This window comes from Tachyglossus aculeatus, unplaced genomic scaffold, assembly GCF_015852505.1.
Source record: "Tachyglossus aculeatus isolate mTacAcu1 unplaced genomic scaffold, mTacAcu1.pri scaffold_108_arrow_ctg1, whole genome shotgun sequence".
Taxonomy (NCBI): domain Eukaryota; kingdom Metazoa; phylum Chordata; class Mammalia; order Monotremata; family Tachyglossidae; genus Tachyglossus; species Tachyglossus aculeatus.
In genome coordinates, this window is record NW_024044845.1 from 225,846 (window position 1) to 246,315 (window position 20,470).

Below are 20,470 nucleotides of genomic sequence, written 5' to 3' on the forward strand. Positions count from 1 at the left end.
CCTGGCACATAGCAAGCACTTATGAAGAAATACCAATCGAAGAAAAAACAAGGAGACCAATAAAATAGCAGGTACCAGTACAGGGTTAGAATTGAAAGAGAAGGAGAATGATTTAGGACATGTGTAGTTGGAGGTGCAGGAGGGCCCTATAATAATAATATAATAATGGCATTTGTTAAGCGCTTATTATGTGCAAAGCACTGTTCTAAGCGCTGGGGAGGTTACGAGGTAATCAGGTTGTCCCATTGGGCGCTCACAGTCTTAATCCCCATTTTACAGATGAGGTAACTGAGGCACAGAGAAGTTAAGTGACCTGCCCAAAGTCACACAGCTGACAATTGGTTAAGCCGGGATTTGAACCCATGACCTCTGACTCCAAAGCCCAGGCTCTTTCCACTGAGACACGCTGCTTCTTTAGTACACATTCGTTCATTCACTCAATTGTATTTATTGAGACCTTACTATATGTAGAGCACTGTGCTAAGCGCTTGGGAAGTACAAGTTGGCAACACATGGTCCCTAGCCCAAGGAACTGGACAATGTAGACGGGAGGAGTGACAAAAAATTATGTTCCCAGTAGGAGGACGTCATACAGAATGAGGAAGTCCCAAAGTCCCAAAGCGCATCGGTTGAGCGCTGATGCAATACTCCAGAGTTGCCACAAGAGGGCCGATGCCAGGATTCATCTGGCCCCGGCCAGCTCCTCTGGATTCCCAAAGTCCAGCCGCCATCGAAACGACCTCGCACCACCCTCCAGAAGCAGCGAAGTTATTGGAAAGGACGCAGACCTGGGATATGGCAGACCTGGGAACAAGTACCCGTTGTAACACTTTTGTGCTGTGTGACCTTGACCAAGACACTTTGGAACCTGTGCAACTCAGCAGCCTCACCTGTAATCCTGAGGATGTGTTAAGTCTCTTCCACAGGCTTCGAGCCCCGATGTGGGACGCAGACTGCCTTTGCTCTTGGTCGTATGGTACCCCCACCAGCGATTGGCCAAGAATAATCACTGAACCAACAGCACTACGAGAAAGCAGAGGTGACAGAGGCCAGCCCAGCAACTCACCCAAACCATCCGGCCGTGTCTCAGTGCGAGGTAGCGTGGCGTGGCGAATAGGGGCACGTCTAGGATCGGGGAGAAGAGCTTTCATTCTCCAGGGGAGACAGACACCAGACGGTTGTACTGCCGTAAAAGCTGAGTACGCTGCTCGATGCACAGAATGCTCTCAATAAACAAGACGTCACGATCGATCGATCTATTAATTGAGTCAAACACAACACCAAAATTCAGACTTGTGAGGAAGAAAAGTCGTACGATTTAAAGTGATGCGAAAGGAGAGTAGCTGGTTCTGGCGGCAAGAGCTCTAATTCCTGCTCTTTATTTTGTCTCCCTGTGGGCAAGTCCCCTCTCTGTAAATGACTGATTGATTCAATTTTTGTGCTTTCCTTCTTCGTCTATTTCTGTATATTAAAGTCTGTCTCCCCCTCTAGACTGTGAGCTCACTGTGGGCAGGGATTCTTTCTGTTTATTGTTACAGTGTACTATCCCAAGCTCTGAGGACAGTGATCTGCATACAGTGAGCGCTCAATCAATGCGATTGAATGAATGAAGGAAGGAGTAAATGAATGAATTTTCGGGGCCTCATCTGTAAAAAGGGAAGTTGAAGACTCTGAGTCCCAAGTAGGACAGGAGTGTGTCCAACCAGATTTGCTTGAATCTACCCCAGCGCCACGGACAGTACCTGGCACATAGCAAGCACTTATGAAGAAATACTAGTACAAGAAAAAACAAAGAGACCAATTTTTAAAGGTAGGTGCCAGGACAGGGTTCGAATTGATAGAGAAGGAGGACGGTTTAGGACATGTGTAGTTGGAAGTGTCGGAGGGCCCTAGTACACATGATCCCTGGCCCTAGGAACTGGAAGATGTAGATGGGAGGAGGGACAAAGAATATACTTTCCCAAAAGGAGGACGTCATAGAGGATGAGGCAGTACAAAACGACTGAATCATCCGTTGAGCGCCGATGTAATACTCCAGAGTTGCCACAAGAGGGCAGGTGCCTGGATTTATCTGGCCCCAGCCGTCTCTTCTAGATACTCAGAGGCCGTCCCGTCACCATTGAAACAACCTCAAACCACCCTCGAAATGCAGCGAAGCGAGATGGGATGTGGCAGACCTGGAACCAAGTTCCGGTATTGACGATTTTGTGCTGTGTGACCTTAGCCAAGGCACTTTGGAGTTTCTGCACCTCAGCTGCCACACCTCTAAACCCTGACGATGTACTATTTGTTATTCGTCTTCCACAGGCTGGGAACCCCCAGCGTGGGACGCAGGATGCATCTGCTCTATTCGAACTGTCACCACACCCGCGATTGGCCAAGAATAATCGATTTCTGGGAGTAAAAATTCAAGAAAAAAGAAGCACTTACAAGTAGTTTAGCCATTCAGAATTTAGCTCTCCCAGCGCTTAGAACAGCACTTGGCACATACTAAGCGCATAACAAATGCCATCATTATTATTATCTATTTGCTGAGAATGTCAAGGTCTTGACCATTTGAAATAGGAGAACACATGGATTATTCTTGGGCCTCAAATAATGATAATAATAATAATAATTCTGGTATTTGTTAAGTACTATGTGCCAGGCATTGTACTAAGAGCTGGAGTGGATGCAAGAACACTGGGTTGCACACAGTTCCTGTCCCACGTGGGGCTCACAGTCTCAATCCTCACTTTATAGATGAGGTAGCTGAGGCCCAGAGAATAATAATAATAATGATGATGATGTAATTTGTTAAGTGCTTACTATGTGCCAAGCACTGTTCTAAGCGCCGGAAGAGACAGCAGACAAGTGGTGGCGCTGAAACTGGAACCCATGACCTTCTGACTTCCAGGCTGGTGCTCTATCCGCTTCACCATCCTAAATACTATTACTACTTCTCCCCCTCTAGACTGTAAACTCGTCGTGGGCAGGAAAAGCATCTACCAACTCTGTTATAGTGTACTCTCCCTAGCACTTTGTACAGAGCTTTGCACACAGTAAACACTCAGTAAATCCAATCGGTTGATCCTTGAACTGTTGAGAGATTGAGAGACGGCTTAGCCCAAGTACTATATTTAAGTGTCAGGCACTGTACTAAGCACTGGGCAGAAAAAAGCTAACCAAATTGGACACATTCCCTGTCCTATGGTCTTAATCCCCATTTTCCAGATGAGGTAACTGAGTCCCAGAGAAGTGAAGTAACTTGCCCAAGGTCGCCCAACCCAAGTGTTGGGGCAAGGATTAGAACCCTACCTACCCGCCCTACCTCCTTCCCCTCCCCACAGCACTTGTATATATTTGTACAGATTTACTACTACCCTATTATGACTACTAGAATTTACTACTCTATTTTACTTGTACATATTTAATAATCTATTTGTTGTGTTAATGATGTGCAGATAGCTATAATTCTATTTATTCTGACGATTTTGACACCTGTATATATGTTTTGTTTTGTTGTCTATCTCCCCCTTCTAGACTGTGAACCCGTTGTTGGGGAGGGACCGTCTCTATATGTTGCCGACTTGTACTTCCCAAGTGCTTAGTACAGTGCTCTGCACACAGTATGCACTCAATAAACACGATTGAATGAATGCATGAATGAATGAAAAGCGGAGGCGACAGAGGCCAGTCCAGGCGCTAACTCAGACAATATGGCCGTGTCGCGTGGCATGGCAGATTGGGGCACAAAGACTTCTGGGAATCGTATTCTGATGCATGCTCTTGACTGACCTCCCAAACCCCTCTCACTCGGGGCTCGAGTGGCTGCTTGTGGGGCTCTTGGGTGAAGACAGTTTCCCTCCGCCTCCCAAACTCTCACTTTCATCGTGCCCCAAGAGCGAAAGTCACGACCGGCCGTTGGTTCGAAACTTTTCCCCTTAGGATTGATAGTAATTATGGTATTTTTTAAGTACCTGCTACCACCTCCTTTGAGTTGTAGCGCAGAGAGCACACAGACCCCAAACTCGGTCCAAATCGGGCTCCTTTCATCCCATTCGCTCTCGGAAGTGTTTACCATGCAAACAGCCATCAAGGTAGTGAGTGAACCCATGTACTGCAGGCCAGCCCCTTATATCGGGAGGGGTTTGTATACATCCATTCACTGGCATGAGCCAGCTCCGCGCTGGTCCAGGCAGCTGCCCTTGGCCCTCCCCAAGATGCACCCATGGGAGCAAACCCTCATTAGTATCCCACTCCCTCCATCAGACCCACATGGAGCACAGGCATGGCCGGGCCTTCCCCACAGGTACTGGGGTGTTGGTCCAAGTCCGAGAGCTCAACACTTACATGTCAAAGATCTGAACATGATATCATATTAATAATAATGATAGTTTTTATTATTATTGTTATCATTACTATAGTATTTATTAAGCACTTGCTATGTGCTAGGCATTTTTCTAAGCACTGGGGTATATAAAAGAGAATGGGGTTGGGCACAGTCCCTGTCCCACATAGGGTTCGCAGTCTTAACCCCCATCTTACAGGTGAAGGAACCTAAGCTCCAAGAAATTAAGTGACTTGCCAAGGTCACACAGCAGCCAAGTGGAAAAGCCGGGATTAGAATTCATGACCTTCCGACTCCCAGGCCAATGACCCTATCCACTAGGTCATGCTGTTTCATGTCCCTCTCTGTTTGAGCTGTGGTGCTATACCAGGCCCTCCCTACCACTTCTGGATTGCTGGCCCAAGGCCGAGAAATTTCCCCATAGATGCTGGGATGCTGACCCAAGCCCAAGACCCTATTCAAAGGTCTTCAAGTGCTCACCAGATCGCAGGGGTCAATAAATAGTTGTGTAGACCCAGGTTCCAACTTCCTCCCTTTATGAAATTGCAGTGCTATTATAAACTCAGAACCATCCCTAAGGTTGCTGGGATGCTGACCCAAGTCCAGGGGCCTTCCATACAGGGCCTGGACCACTGGCCCACGTCCCCGACCCCTCCCCATTGGTTCTAAAATGGCACTGAGGCTCTGACCAAGTTCCTAAGGATCTCCTCCACGGGCTGAACCATAACCCATATCATAGGTGCCAAAGATCTGACCATAGGCTCCGGCTATTAAAACAGGTCAAGGCTTCCCCAGAATATGCCATGCTGCTATCCCAGGTCCCAGGGCTTAACTCACCGGCGTCACTGTGCTGATGTAAGTCCCAAGAAACTCCACCTTAAAGCTAGCATGCTGAACTGGGTCCAAGGACCCTCTCTCCAGGTTCTGCAGTATTGCCCGAGGGCCTACAGGTACAAGGGGGTATAGAACCATCTCCTTTGGCTCTTCCTACATTGCTTTGGATATTGAAAGAGACCGACCCCTCCCCGACCCCCCCCCCCGAGCCCCGCCACTCACTCGTGTCTATATGCTGACCCAAATCCAAGGGCTTTTCTCCAGTGGGCCAGTGGACCATACCGGCCATATCACTGGTGCTGGAGTGTGGATCTAAATCCTGGGGTTGTCCAGGATGCCGACTCAGGTCTGAGGCCACTCTACATTGATTCTGCCGGCACACATGCTAGGGCCCTCCCTGCCTACTCTTCTCAGGTGTTAATCTCAGGACTCTGCCCACGTGTGCCAAGGTAGTTACCTGAGGCCCAAGGCCCTCCTTTCTAGTGCTGCGATGCCACTTCAGGGTCTACCATCATCCCCACAGGTGCTTTGGTGCTTGACCAGGTCCTATGGCCCTCGCCATAAGATGCTGAAGCAGGTAGCAGGCCTCTCACTACAAATGCTGGGGTAGTGAATAAGTGCTGGTAGACTTCTGAGAGTCGTAATCTGACCCCAGGCCATAGGCACTGGTATGTTTATTCAGGTGCCATAGTTCTCCTGCTAAGTTTCAGGTTGCTGAGTCATGTCCATGATACTCCCTATAAGTGGTGGGGCATTGAGCCAAGTCCCTACACCCTTCCAATAAGTGCTAGGTACCAAGACCCTTCCCTCAGGAGTCAATGTGCTGACTTGTCTTCCAGGTTTCTCCTCACAGGTTCTGAGTAGCTTAAAGCTGTTGCTGAAAACCACCTACAATCAATAATGTCCTGAGAAAGAACCCCTCCTGACAAAAGACAAGAACCTGCCGATCACCGAACTGCCAGCGAAAGAGCGAGGTCTCAAGGCAAGAAATTCCAAACAGCACCCACGATCGGCCAAGAGAAATCGTTGAACGAACACCACGGCGTTACTGAGGGTATGACAGAATCCACCCAGTAAACCCACACAGCCAATCAGGCCGTGACACAGTGATAAGGAAGGTGACGTTGTGTCTCTGGGCACGAAGACTGGGAGTCGTAGTCTGACGCTTGCTCCTGATGTCGCTCACCTCCGCCTCCCGAAATACCAACTCCCGTTGTGCCCCGCAGAGCATCTCGCCTCCACTGGCCAGAGCGCAGAAGGCGCGGGAGGCGGTTGTTCAGGCCGTTTTCCAATTGGGATTGATAGTAATCACGGTATTTTCTAAGTACTTTCTACCACTTCATGCAAGGTGTAGCATAGAGGACACAGAGACTCCAAAACCTGTGCAAATCAGGCACTTTTCTTATCTCCCGGGAGATTTTAGAACACAACCAATAGTAAGGGCACTGAGCGACCCCACATATCGAAGGCGGGCCTCTTAAAAGGTAGGAGTTATTAGACATACTTCCAATCTGATGAGCCCACTCCGCGGTGGTCCAGGTAGCTGCCCGTGGCCCTCCCCAAAATGCTGCCACCGGAGAGAACCTTCATTAGTCCCCGCGATCTCCATCGGTTCCCCATGTAGCCCTGCCCAGGCACCGACCCAGCCAATCAGACCCTGTCGGGAAGTTTCTGTGGAGGCTCGAGGCCCAAAGACTTCCGGGGGTTGGAGTCTGACGCTGGCATCGGGCAGCTTTCGCTTCCGCCTACCGATCTCCCATCCCCATCGTGCCCCGCAGCCTGGTTCTCGGACGTTGGGGGGGGGGGGCGCGGAGAGGGCGGGGGAAGCCCTCCGAAAAGATCACCTCCACCTGGAGGCCTTCCAAGAAACAGCTCCCCTTTTCCTCTACTCCCCTCTCAGCCCATCGCCCCTACTCCCTCCCTCTGTTCTACCTCCGTTCCTGCCCCACAGCACTTGTTAAGAGATGTACATATTTATTATTCTATTCGTTTTATTAAGGACGCTTATATACCCATAATTCTATTTACATTGATGCTATTGATGCCTGTCTACTTTTGTTTTTTCTTGTTGTCTGTCTCCCCCTTGTAGACTGTGTGTCCATTGTTGGGTAGGGTTTGTCTCTGTTGCAGAATTTCACTTTTCAAGCGCTTAGTACAATGCCCTTCACACAGTAATCGTTCAATAAATACAACTGACTGAATGAATGAATATTCAGCCTGGCAAAGGGCGGCTTTGCACAGTGCTGTGGCCGTGCTGGTCCGCTTTCTGCAACCCCCAGTCTCACAAAACTTCCTTCTAAAGATGAAGTGAATGGATTCCTATTAGTGTTTGTCTCCCACTGGAGAACGAAACCTCGTTACGGCCAGGAAATGTTCTGTTTTTATTGTTGGGTTGTACTCCCACAAAAGCTGAGTACATGGCTCGACAAAGAGAATGCACTCAACACGATTGCTCGATCGATCGATCGCTTGACTGAGTCAAACACAACACCAAAATTCAGACTAGTGAGACAGAAAAAAGGTCGTTCTATCTAGAGTGATGCAAAAGGAAAGCAGCTGGATCTAGAGGCAAGAGCTCTAATTCCGGCGCTTGACTCTGTCACCCTGTGGGCAAGTCCCATCTCTGAAATTGACCGACTGATTCATTTTTTTTCTTTCCTTCTTTATCTACTTCTCCTCCTCTGTGTGTGACTGTGAGCTCACTGTGGGCAGGGATTGTGTCTGTTCATTGTTATAATGTACTCTCCCAAGCTCCAAGGACAGTGCTTTGCATCCAGAGAGGGCTCAATCAGTGCAATTGAACAAAAGAAGGAAGGAATAAAGGAATGAATTGCCGGGGACTCAGTCACCTACTCCATAAAAGGGAAGGTGGAGACTGTAAGTCCCATGTGGGACAGAAGTGTGTCTAACCAGATTAGCTGGACGCTGTCTAGCATCGAGGACAGTACCTGCTACATAGCAAGTGCCTAAGAAGAAAACGCTGTTGAAAATAAAACAAAGAGACCAATTAAAAAGCAGGTGCAGGGACAGCATATGAACTGGAAGAGAAGGTGGAAGGTTTTGGACACGTTCAATTGGAGGTGTAGGAGGGTCCTAATGCACATGGTCCCTGGCCCAAGGAACCGGACAATGTAGATGGGAGGAGGAACAAAATATATACATTCCCAGTAGGAAGACGTTATGGAGGATGACAAAGTACAACAGGACTGATGCGTCGGTTAAAGGCTGATGCAATATTCCAGAGTTGCCACAAGGGGGCAGCTGCCTGGCTTCATCAGGCCCCGTTCGGCCCTTCTGGATTCCCAGAGGCCAGCTGCCTTCGAAATAACCTCTCACCCGCCTCGAGAAGCAGCGAAGTGAGTTGGAAAGGGCGCAAGGCTGGGATGTGTCCCGTTCGGCCCTTCTGGATTCCCAGAGGCCGGCTGCCTTCGAAACAACCTCTCACCCACCTCGAGAAGCAGCGAAGTGAGTTGGAAAGGGCGCAAGGCTGGGATGTGTCATACCTGGGATGAGGTTCCGGTAGCAATACTTTTGTGCTGTGTGACCTTGGCCAAAACACTTTGGAATCTGTGTGCCTCAGCTTTCACACCTGTGAACTTGAGGATGAATTAGTGCTGTGTGACCTTGGCTAAAACACTTTGGAATCTGTGTGCCTCAGCTTTCACACCTGTGAACTTGAGGATGAATTACATTTAACTCTCTTCCTTAGGCTGCGAGCTCCGATGTGGGACGCAGACTGCCACTGCTCTGCTCCGACAGTCCCCGCACCGGCGATTGTTCAAGAATGATGGCTGAACCAACACCACTTAGATAATGCGGGTACGACAGGGTCCAGCCCAGGCTCTGCGCCCAGCTAATCAGGCCGTGTGGCCAGGGGAGGGAGACTGGCATGTCGACTTGGAGCACCGAGGCTTTTTGGAGTCCTAGTCTGACATGTTTTTAAGGATGGTCACCTCCGCCTAAAGAACTACCTACACCATGTTCATTCCAGCGGGGCCCCCTGCCATTTGATGCAGCAGAGAAGGTGCCGAAGGCGGCTGTTCAGGCTGCTTTCCGATCGAGAATGATAGTAATTAGGCTGTTTGTTGTTACGTGCTTGCTACCTCTGCCCGTGACGTGTAGCCTGGAGAACACACCATCCCCAATCTCGCTCCAAATCAGCTTCTTTTACTCCCATTCCCTCCCTGGAGAGTTTACCACACAACCAACAGTGAGCGGCCCCACTGATGGAGGGCAGGCCACTTACACGGACGGCGTTTCATATCATCCTTTTGGTGGCCTGATCCCACTCTGAGCTGGTCCAGGCAGCTGCCCTTGACCCTCCCCAAGATCCTCCCACAAGTCCAAACCCTCATTAGTCCTTCCCCTCTCTGTCGTGTTCCCTGTAGTCCAGCCCAGGCACCCACCCAGCCATCCAGACCCTATACTAGGGGGTTAATTGGAAGTTTGAGGCCCCAGGACCTCTGGGAGTTATAGCCTTTTGCTCACTCTGGACACCTCTGGGCAGCTTTAGACTCCACCTACCGAAATACCAGTCCCGTCGTTCCCCTTGACTGGACTCGCAGCCACTGCAGGGGAGGCGCTTAGATGTCTGAGGCCGATACTGAGCAGGGCAAATGGCTGGGTTATGCAGAGCTGCATCTGTGCTGAGGTCCACTGAGCACCTCCCTACAAACCTCAGCCCCCCAGCACTTCCATCAATGCCTGTAATCCCATTATTCTTATAGGTGTCTCTCTGAATTAGACATTGAATGCTCCTTGTGTCCAGGGAATGTGCCTGTCGTTGTGTCCTGTCCCAAGGGCTTAGGACATAGGTCTGCAGGCAGAATGCACTCAATCAAAATGATTGAGCGGTTGAATGACTGACTGAGTCAAAAAAACTCCCTAAGAATTAGGCCTGTGGGGCAGGAAGAAAAGTGGTGCCATCTACAGTGGCCACCCAGTGTGGGGGAACTGGTGAGGGGCTCAGTGGCCGGGAGAGGGTGGCGGGGAGCCGGCGCTTAGTACAGTGCCTGCCATGTAGTAAGCGCTTAACAAGAATCTAAACCCAGGGTGGGCAGAGAATGCCTCTCATTGGTGGCACTGGTATTGACTATTGTCTACTTATTGCACACAATAAGTATATATACTCCCGTATATATGTATATTTGTTTGTATGCATTTATTACTCTATTTATTTATTTCATTAGTATATATTTATTCTATTTATTTTATTTTGTTAATATGTTTTGTTTTGTTCTCTGTCTCTCCCTTCTAGACAGTGAGCCCGCTGTTGGGTAGGGACCGTCTCTGTATGTTGCCAGCTTGTACTTCCCAAGCGCTTAGTACAGTGCTCTGCACACAGTAAGTGCTCAATAAATATGATTGACTGAATGAATGAAAGGAAAGCAGCTTGATCTAGAGGATAGAGCTTAAGACTGGCTCTCCACAAGGTGACCCTGTGGGTATGTCTCCTTTCTGTAATTTACTGATGTATTCATTTCTTTCTTTATCTCTTTCCATAACATAACACCTGTCTTTCCCTCTAGACTGTGACTACTCACTGTAGGCGGGGAAAGTGTCTGTTTATTGTCATAGTTTACTCTCCCAAGTTCTGAGGACAGTGTTTTGCATACAGTAAGTCCTCAGTCAATATGATTGATTGAATGAATGAATGAATGAATGAATGAACGAATACATGAATTAATTTTTGGGGCCTCGGTTACCACATCTGTAAAAGCGAAGGTGGAGACTGTGATTTCCATGTGGGACAGGACTGTATCCAAAGGAATTAGTTTGAAACCACCCCTTTACTTACAGCAGTACTTGGCACACAGAAAGAGCTTTTGAAGAGATACCAATAGAAGAAAAACCAAAGAAAGAAATGAAGAAAACAAGTGCCAGATCTGTGTTTAAGTGGGAAGAGCAGGGGTTTTGTTTAGAACAGGTGTAGTAGGAGGTGTGGAGCCCTGATGTGGGACGCATGCTGCCTCTGATCTTTTCTGATAGTCCCTTCACCCACGATTGTCAAAGAATGATGGCTTCTATAATGCGGGTACGACGGGGTCCAGCACAGGCAGCCCCACCCAGCCAATCAGGCCATGTGACCAGGGGAGGGGCTGCGGCGTAGCGGCTTGGGACAAAAAGGCTTTTGGGATTCATAGTCTGATGCTCGCTCTTAAGGGTGGTCACCTCTCCCTGAAGAACTACTACCTCCAAGGCCCACTGCGGGGTGGCCCGCGGCCATTGGCCGGAGTGAGGATGGCATCGACGGCAGTTGTTGAGGCTGTTTCCTATGGAGAATAATAATAATAATTAGGGTATTTCTTGCTAAGTAATTGCTACCCCTTCCTGTGAGGTCTAGTGTAGAGAACACAGTGACCCCAAGCTCCCTCTAAACCAGACACCTTTAATCCCATTCACTCCCGGGAAAGTATACCGCACAATGAAGTGCTTATACGAGATGGCGGTTTACATAATCCTTTCACTGGCCTGATCCCGCTCTGAGCTAGTCCAGGCAGTAGCTCTTCGCACTCCCCAAGGCCCTACCACATGACCGAACCTTCATTAGTCACCCCCCCCCATCGATTTCCCATGTAAGCTAGCCCAGATACCCACCCAACCATTCAGACCCTGTAATAGGGGTTTCGGTGGAGGTTCGAGACCCAAAGACCTCTGGGAGTCATAGTCATTCACTCTCTTTGGACAGCTTTCGCCTGCAACTACCTAAATACCAGTCCTGTCTTGCCCCTCTACTGGGTTCACGGCTGTTGCAGGTGTGGCGCACAGAAGGTGCCTGAGGCCAATATTCATCCTGGCAAATGGATGCGTTATGAGGGCCTGCGTCCACGCTGAGGTCCTCTGAGCCCCACCCCACAAAACCGAGCCCCCCACCACTTCCGTCTATACCAGTAATCCAATTATTCCTATAGGTGTCTCTCTCTCCCTGGAGACTGACTGCTCCTTGTGGCCAGGGAATGTGTCTATTACCTTTTTGTGTTGTACTGACCCACAAGCTTAGTACAGAGGTCTACACACCGAATGCACTCAATCAACATGATTGAGCGATTGACTGACTGATTGAGTCAAACACACCCACAAAGAATCAGGCTAATGGGGCAGGAAGAAAAGTGGTACCATCTACACTAATGGGAAGGGAAAGCTGCTTGATCTACTGGATATGGCTCTAAGACTGGCTCTCGACAAGGTGACCCTGTGGGTATGTCACTTCTCTGTAATTTACTTATTTAATCATTTTTTTTCGTTATTTCTTTATTTATGTATAGTAACTGCTGTCTCACCCTCTAGAATGTGAGCTCACAATAGTCAGAGAAAGTGTCTGTTTATTGTTATTCTTTACACTCCCAGTAGCTGAGGACAGGTCAGTAAACGCTCAAACAGTACGATTGAATGAATGAATGAACGAATAGATGAATGAATTCTGGGGGACTCGGATACCTCATCTGTTAAAGGGAAGGTGAAGACTGAGTCCCATGTGAGACAGGACTCTGTCCAAAGAGATTGGTTTGAATCCACCCCAGCGCTTAGTAAAGTACCTGGCACATAGCAAGTGCTTATGAAGAAATGCCAGTAGAAGAAAAACCAAAGAAAGAAATGAAGAAAACAAGTATCAGGCCTATGTTTGAGTGGGAAGAGAAGGACCTGTGTTTAGGACATGGGTAGTTGAGGGTGTCGGCGAGATGTAGTGCACATGGCCCCTTCCCCAAGGAATTGGACAATGTAGGTGGAAGGAGGGGAAAAAAATTCTTCCCTATAACAGGACATCATAGCGAATAATGAGAGAATGTATTTCTCCCAAGAGCTCCAAGACTGTGAGGGGGAGACAGAGGTTAATATATTCCCTCACTGTTGCCAGGGAATGTGTCTGTTTATTGTTATAGCTTACTCCCCTAATCTCTGAGGACAGTACTTTTCCTACAGTAAGTACTCCATCAATTCAATTGAAAGAATGAACCAATAAATGAGTGATTTCTGGGGGTCTCGGTTAGCTTATCTGTTCAAGAGAAGGAGAAGACTGGGAGTTCCATGTGGGACAGACTGTATCCAACGATATTGTTTTGAATCTATCCCAGTGTTTTGTATTAGAGTTAGGTTTAAGTTTAGGACAATTTGTTGCCCCGGGAAAGTGAAGTTGAGTGGAATTTTTGGGATGAAAGCACCCAACCACAGTAACCCCAAGGCCTGCTTCCACAGTCCCGGGCAGTTAGGGTTAGTGTTAGCTTTAGGGTTAGAGTGAGGATTAATGTTACAGCTAGGGTTAGGTTAGGGTTGAGATTAAGTTTAGGGTTAGTATTAGGGTTAGTGTTAGGGCTAGGGCTAAGGTTTAGGTTAGGGTTAGGTCTTGTATGAGGCCATGCGTTAGTGTTAGATTTAGCATTAGCATCATGGGTAAGGCAAGGGTTAGAGTGAGGGTGAGTGTTAGGAATAGGGCTAGATTTAGGGTTAGGTTTACTGCTTCTGATCAATTAAGGACAATGTCAAAAGATTATTTTTCATGTTGATCCAAATGCTCTATGTTTCTGAGGAGAACTCCATGCCACCAGAATTGAATTACTGAACAACACATTAAAATTCATAATATAGATGCAAAGCTGAATAAAAATAAATGTAATTTACCTCCAAGCGAATTTCAATTTTCTGAGTGATGGTGTTAAAATTAATCAAAATGGAATACAGGTGAGCAAATTTCACAAAAGAGAAGTAGGAGTAACAGGTAATGATGAAATATTTGGCTTTTCTTACAAGTACATTTCTTACCTTGCACAAGAAACAAGACATTAAAGACCTTTTAAAGAGGATAAATGCCACAAGAGTCAAAAGGTATTGCTCAAAAGAGCATTGCCACTACAGTATACCAAGAGAGAAACCAAAATATTAATGGGTTACCGAAAGTGAAGACCAGTAGAACAATATCCATGTAATAATGTGGAGCAGAAAGGTATCAGGAGCAAAGAACCTAAATCAATCAATGGTATTTATTGAGCAATTACTATTTGCAGAGCAATGTACTAAGCACATGGGAGAGTACAATACAAAAGAACCTAAAGTTGAGACAGAGACTAAGCACAAATGAAAACAGAAGTCCTCTTATTTGCAATTGGTCAGAAACCAGTAATAATAATTGTCTGAAAATGTAACATCACTCCACAATTACAACTGTTAAATTTTGGGTTAAATTTACATGATATATTCTAGCAGCCTGGCGTAGTGGATAGAGCAATGGCCCAGGAGTCAGAAGGTCATGGGTTCTCATCCCAGCTCCACCACTTGTTTGTAGTGTGACCTTGGGCAACTCAGTTGACTTCTCTGTGCTTCAGTTACTTCATCTGTATAATGGGGATTGAGAATGTGAGTCCTATGTGGGACAGGGACTGCATCCAACCTGGTTTGGTGACATCTACCCCAGCACTCAGTACAGTGCCTGGCAAAGAGTGAGCACTTAACAAATACCATTATCATTATTATTATTATTATTATTATTATTATTATTATTATTTGTGAAATGTATAAAAATATCAACACTGACTGTGGATTAGGAAATACTGAGACCTTGGTTAAAAGTGACAATAGATTCTTTTTCAATATAAGGGAAATGCATGCTTTAGTTATTAAAATTCCAATTTTCTAAATGAGAAATGCTGATTAGGATTATGAAGAGTTTAGAAGCTAGACTTAAGACTATTTTAATAAGCCATCATCATTCTTGTAGCATTGCATTCAAAAAAATTGAATTGGATTTAAATTTCCTATGTATCACTGCCTGTCTAGGATTAAATTCCTGGGTATAGATTTAGCAGAAAAAGGGTCAAAATACTAAAAAAAAATACTATCTGTCAAAGGTAAACATTTAGGAGAGAGCTCCATTTGGCCTTAGGAAATTAACACCATGTTTGGCAATAGGACCAATCACCAACGGAGTTTTCTTTCTGGAAGCAAGTCATAGCTACATTTCCAATTAATTTGGAGGTGAAATGGGTGAAGAAGGGGAAACTTAGGGATAGGATGTCATGAAAACAAAGCAAGAAGCTCAGGGATATGCTGCAGAATGGATGAACACATAAGGAATTTATATCTACTTGTCTTTTGGGTTTAAGGATGCCACTATGAAGATGCTCCCTTCCCCCCTTTTGGATATTTGTTAACTGCCTACTATGAGTTAGACACTGTTCTAAGCATTTGGGTAGATACAAGATGGTCAGGATGGACACAGTTCGTGCTCGACATAGGGCCCACAGCCTTAATCCCCATTTTACAGGAGAGGTAACTGAGGCACAGAGGATTCAAGTGACTTGCCCAAGGTCACACAGCAGACAAGTAGCAGAGCCGGGATTTGAACACAGTTCCTCTGACTCCCTTGCCCTTCACTACACTATTGCATTTATCACCCCCAGTTTTAACAAGTGAATCAATGCCGTGTATTGAGCACTTACTATGTGCAAAGCACTGAATTAAACACTTGAATAATAATAGCAACTGTGGCATTTGTTAAGCATTTACTATGTGCCAAACATTGTTTTAAGCAGTGGCGTAGATACAAGGTAATCAGGTTGCCCTACGTGAGGCTCACAGTCTTCCTATCCCTGTCCTTGTTTCAGCACCTCATCATGTGCTTTTCTCCGGAGATGGTCTATGAAAAAAATGGGAAGAGTGAGAAAGCAGGTATGAGATGAGACTCCTTTGACTCAAACCAAATGTTTACCATTCATTTTAAGAGGCTGCCTTTTGTCTGTGGGGGAATTAGAGGCATGAGAAAGAGGAGAGAAAGAAGACTTGAATCTGTTCTGAAAGAGGGGCTAGAGATGGAGCAGTCCAACACTTTCACAGGTGCTTCTGCCACCCAGATTACCTTAAAATTCCCCAAGACGGGTCTTGCAAACCTATTTCCAGTGATGTGCTTCTGTTCTTGTCACAGCCTCAGTTGAAGCAATTAGTGCATTATTTGTGTTGACCGGGCCTGGGTCTTTCTAATCACTGCCCATCACTTGAAAACCCTGGGGATGGTCGGTTTCTAACCTGTGTAGGGCCTGGATAGAGGGATAGAGTGCCTCATTATCCCAGAACAGCCATGCCTATAAGGAATTCAACTTAGACATATTAGAGGATGGAGCCCTCTCTGCCTAGGGTGAATCCTTTCTTAGTCAATGGAATTTATTGAGCACTTACTGTGTAGAGAGCACTATACTAAACGCTTGAGAGGATACAATGTAACAGTAAACAGATGTGTTCCCTGCCCACAATGAGCTTACAGTTTGGAAGTTTCGTCTCCAATAGCTGACTCCTCCAAAGGAGAGGACAATTTTGATTGCAGCCCAGCAACCCATCCACACAGCTGGGATCACCTAGCATGACTCAGGGTTCCACTGCACCTCCATCCTGCAAGTGACCCTTAGCTGTCTTCCCAGTGGAATGGTTTCCACTGGAATTAGAGGGAAAGACTGCCTCTTGCACCCTTCTAGCTTTTTTTAATGGTATTTGCTAACTGCTTACTCTGTACCAGGCACTGCACTAAGTGCTGGGGAAGATGCAAGCTAATCAGGTTGGACACAGTCTACATCCCACAATGAACTCACGGTCTTAATCTCCATTTATCCAATGGGGTAACTGAGGCACAGAGCAGTAACTTGCCCAGGGTCACATAGTGGAGAAATGGCAGAGCTGAAATTATAACCCAGATCCTCTGGCTCCCAAGTCTTTGCCCAATCCACTTGGCCATGCTGTTTCTGAGCCATTCCAAGTCTGCAAAAAGATTGGCTGATGATACCAGCCTGCACCAGGAGAGGCATTCTCCATTTTTGAGTAAGAATGTGAAGTATGATGGGAAGCCTTAATGCCTTGGTCATCACCTCCAGATAGAGCCACAACTTCCCTCTGAAGTGATTCCATGCCTGACTAATTAAATGCTTAATACCTTATTGGGTCTTTTTCTGTGATGACACTTGGAACCAATACATTCTCTATCAGGTAATAGCTTGTGTCACTGAGAAAAATGTAAAAACCAATGACAAATTTGTCCCTTTCCCTGCTCTTCCCTCGCCACCACAAGCACCTCTGTCTTTTCCTTTTCTCTCTATTTTTGTAAATGGTATTTGTTAAGTGCTTACTATTTGCCAGGCACTGTAGTAAGCGCTGAGGTGGACACAACATAATCAAGTTGGATTCAGTACCTGTCCCTCACTTGGCTCAATGCCTTAATCCCCATTTTACAGTTGAGGGAATTGAAGCTCAGAGAAGTGAAGTGATTTGCCCAAGGTCACACAGGTGATAAGTGGAGGAGCCGAGATGAGAACCCAGGTCCTCTGATTCCCAGACCCGCATTCTTTCCAAAGAGTCATGTTGTTTCTCACAGTGGAGCCAGACTGGTCCCTAACAACTCTCATTTTCAGGAGTAGATGCAGACCTATGCAAACATTGATCCCTCACATTGGACACTGATGTATTTAAGCAGCTTTCTTTGGGCTGGAATAGATTGCAAAGCAGTTCCAATACCTCTGTTTTGATTTTGATCTTCTCCAAGTTGTTTTTACTTTCTGATTTGCTTAATCTAGGATAGAATCATGAATGAAAGCACACTTTGACTGCCTTCATAGCTAAGCATCATAATTATAAATGTAGAATGCTATTATGGATCATTCTTCCTAATACTGCCCCTCTCCCGATTGTTGATTGGAGAACGATTTAGCATTGGTTTGTTTTGAAATTCACAAGGAGTTCCCATTTTCTATGACCTGCTTGTCAGGAATCAAATTAGGAAACATCCCGTTCTACAGTTAATGACTATGACATGTCTGGTACAATGTGATATTCAGTGGAGCTATAGGAAAAAGACTATAGGAAAAAGACAGCACTCTATTGCTAAGGAAACATTTATTTTAATCTTTAAACTAGAACAGGACTGACTGTGCTATTGAGCAGACTCCTCTGATTTCTACTCATTTGAGATGAGAGAAGGATAAAAAGATCAGTGAAAGCAGTAGTAGCAGGAAAATCAGCTTCTTAACATGTAAAGGTTGCTAAATAAGCTGAAGTGAGGATGAATACCTCTATAGCTAAGAATCTCTTTAGTAGTTCATGTAGTGGTATTTCTTGAGCCCCTACTGAATGCAATATTCATTCATTCAATTGCATTTATTGAGCACTTACCGGGTGCAGAGCACTGTACTAAGCACCTGGAAAGTACAATTCGGGAACAGATAGAGACAATCCCTACCCAACAGCAGGCTCACAATCTAGAAGGGGGAGACAGACAAGAAAACAAAACAAGTAGACAGGCATCAGTGCCATCAAAATAGTAATACACGGTAATAAGCTCTTGAGAAATACAACAGACATATAAGACATGTGCTCCACTGAGCTTTGAATGCCCTATACATTTTTCCTAAAAACGTTACCAGAAATCCACGCTTGCCATTTCCCTCACTTGGTCAAATCCCATCATTTTCACAGAGTGATGCCTCTTTATCCTCAGAAGTCACTTTTCTCCTCCATAGTTTCCTGATGGCATTTTTCATCTGGACATTTCTCAGGGTGTAGATGAGGGGGTTTAGCATAGGGGTTATAATCGTGTAAAATACTGCAGTAGGTTCATCCATGGGGAATGTGGAGGTGGGCCGCATAAACACAAATATACACGGAATGAAGAACAGGATGATGACAGTGATGTGGGAGATGCAGGTGGAGAGCGCTTTCTGCATGCCCTGTTTACTGTGTGTTTTCAGGGACCGCAGGATCAGGACGTAAGAAATAATCAACATGACAAAGTTTAATAGACAGATCAACCCACTGTTGGCAGCTACAAAGAGGCTGAGGTTGTGGATGTCCGTGCAGGCAAGGTTCAGCAAAGGGTTCAAATCACATATGAAGTGATCGATGACGTTGGGTCCGCAGAAGGGTAAATCGACCATGAAGAGAATCTGGATTGTCGTGTGCACCAAGCCTCCTGTCCAGACGACCCCCACCAGCACACCACACAAACTCCAGTTCATGATGGTCATGTAATACAGCGGCTTACTTATCGCCACGTAATGGTCATAGGCCATCTCCATGAGGAGAACAATTTCAGCCCCGCCAAAAAAATGCTCTCCAAAGATCTGAGTCATACAGCCTTTGAAATAGATGATTTTCTTCTCACAGACAGAGTCGATGATCAGTTTAGGTGTGATGACAGAAGAATAGCAGGCATCAATAAATGACAAATAGGCCAGAAAGAGAGAGTCCAGAGTCTTATTGGTGGTTATGGCTACCATAATGATCATATTTCACACCACGGTGATGATATAGATGATTGAAAAGATGACAAAGATGACTTTATGCACCCTTGTATTAGGTGTAAGTCCCAGTAGAATGAATTCTGTCACATTGTTTTCATTACCCATCAACTCAGGGTAGACGTTGGGAGCACGGGTGAGATCTGCAGATTCTGTATAGAGAATGATGATCCTCCTTAGTTTTGCTTTGAAACAATCAAGTAATAGAACTCAAAGTGCGACATCTCTATCATCCTGTCAATTTTTCCCGAACCTCAAGGCGGGATGGGAAAGTATTTACTGTACTCAATTCACACAGTGGGAAATTGAAGCAGATCAGGTTAACTTAACTCCTCAAATCCAAAGGACAACTACTCTCCCCCACTTCAAAGACTTATTGAAGGTTCACCTCCTTTAAGAGGCCTTTCCTGGCTAAACCCCCCTTTTCTCTTCTCCCTTTCCCTTCTGCATCGCTCTTACTTGCTTCCTTTACTCATCACCACCCCTCAGCCCCACAGCACCTGGATACGTTTATTGATTTATATTAATATCTGTCTTCCCATTTTACTTTAGGCTCGTATCTCTCCAGCCACTCATTCTCAGTCTCCGTTGTGGTCTCCTCCTCCCCCTCCCCCTCCCATCCCCTTACTGTCGGGGTTCCTCAAGGGTCAGTTCTTGGTCCCCTTCTGTTCTCTATCTACACTCAGTACCTTGGTGAACTCATTCGCTCCCATGGCTTCAACTATTATGTCTATCTGGTGACACCCAAATCTATATCTCTGCCCCTGCTCTCTCCCTCTCCTCTAGGCTCGTATCTCCTCCTGCCTTCAGGACGTCTCCATCTGGATGTCTGCCCACCATCTAAAACTCAACATGTCCAAGACTGAACTCCTTATCTTCCCTCCCAAATCCTGTCCTCTCCCTGACTTTCCCATCACTGTAGACTGCACTACCATCCTTCCCATCTCACAAGCTTGCAACCTTGGTGTCATCCTTGACTCCTCTCTCTCATTCATCCCACTCATCCTATCTGTTACCAAAACCTGCTGGTATCACCTGCACA

General features: G+C 46.2%; 1 pseudogene; it reads right to left on the reverse strand.

Moving 5' to 3' along the window:
* Positions 1 to 18,585: 18,585 nt before the first annotated feature.
* Positions 18,586 to 19,536, reverse strand: LOC119922539 (annotated as a pseudogene).
* Positions 19,537 to 20,470: the final 934 nt, after the last annotated feature.